The sequence below is a fragment of the Carlito syrichta genome, unplaced genomic scaffold (assembly GCF_000164805.1).
Source record: "Carlito syrichta isolate Samal-C Ts95f unplaced genomic scaffold, Tarsius_syrichta-2.0.1 Scaffold84685, whole genome shotgun sequence".
In the NCBI taxonomy this organism is placed as follows: Eukaryota; Metazoa; Chordata; class Mammalia; order Primates; family Tarsiidae; genus Carlito; species Carlito syrichta.
The window spans coordinates 1-1,688 of record NW_007028781.1 but is presented as its reverse complement, the minus strand read 5'-3'; positions in this window follow the sequence as shown (position 1 = coordinate 1,688).

Below are 1,688 nucleotides of genomic sequence, written 5' to 3'. Positions count from 1 at the left end.
TACTTTACCAAGACTCTAACTGAAATAACATTTCAAAACAGACTGGTTTAGAGAATTAAGATTAAAATTTAAGTTAATTTGAGATTCCTTATAGGAAAAAGTTCCAGCAAAACTAATTTTAAAAGGGTCTACATGGCAAACAATCTTGTTACACTTTATGTGCAACTAAGACATATTAAGTCTAAATAAGTAAACTAATCCTACTATAAATTGTCTTTAACAGAAATGGAAACTGAAAAATTATGTTTCAAAAGAAACTGGTACACTCGTTTTAAATTCTCTTGTTCTTTTTTTTTTTTTTTTTTTTAGTTTTATCATGTTCTACAATTTAAATTATGTCATAAAGTCTTTTCTGGGTGCGAGTCTCCAAACATTTTTGGATTTCTCTTCAAATTTTTTTTTTTGGTTTTTTTTTTTGAGTTGGAGTCTCACTCTGTTGCCCAGACTGGAGTGCAGTGGCCGCTTCCGGCCACCGCAGCCTTGACCTGCTGGGCTCTGGCGATCCTTCCGCCTCAGCCTTCCAAGTAGCCGGAATTACAGGCGTGCGCTACCACGCCCGGCTGATTTTTTGATTTATTATAGAGATGAGGTCTCGCTGCCCAGAAGGGTCTCGAACCCACGGGCTCAAGCAATCCACTCACCTCAGCCTCCCAAAGGCGTGGGATTACAGGCTGAGCCACCGAGCCTGGCTCTCTCTTCAAATTTTATATAAGATTCACTTGAGTGCCTACTTCAAATTACAGACCAGAAAAATCTGTCAGGTTGCCACTACAGTCCAGAAAAAAACCCAAATTAGCTTTATTATAAGCTAGTACTTATAGTAAAGTCATAGAAATTAAAGTTTATCATTTGAGTTATGCAGGTAACTGTAGGCCTTGTAGCTTTTGTACAAAACGTGATCAGTCACTACCTAAAATTGTCAAAATGTATGCCTGGCATCACTTAATTGTTCTACTTCCTGAAGAAGGAGGGTTTTCCTTCAGTTATTCCTTTCACTGAGTCTATTGTAATAATTACAATCCTGCTAAAATCTGGTTCTTGTCTCCTTAACTGTCTGGTTAAATTTGTTTCTTCCAGAATCCAGCAATTTTATGTCCACACAATGGTCATGCAAGGATTCCAACCGATGCAGGCAAACAATGCCACTGCTGAAACAGATCTGGATACCTTAGGTCAGAGAGGGAGATATTTTCAATCTCTGGCTAGGCAGGATTATGCCCACTGCCAGCTCTGAAGAAGCTACAGAAAACAGATCTTTATCCCTCAGCACCCCATATGATTATGGGATCGAAAGTCTCTAAGGGAGGAATAATTGAGGCAGGGTTGCTAGCACAGGTTAGACAGATAAGTTTCCCACAGGTAGGTTTTAGGAGGCATTCAGACATTTTAAAAATTACATTTTACTGCAAGCCAAGTGGCAGCCTACCCTACCTGCTCGGCAAATCCAAATAAAACTCCATCAGATGTAAGACTAGGACAGCCCAACCATTCAACTCATGGTTTACCATAATAATCACTAGAAATCTTTTGGAGACACTAGTAAACTGAACACAGGTATTTGGTATTGCATTACTCAGTCCTCAAAGTGGGATTAATTTAAGTCTCTTTGAAATAATTTGTGGTAGGTCTTTTTCCTATACCTCTGAAGGAAGTGGGACCACAGACATAGGACAGGAGGTGCTCATAAG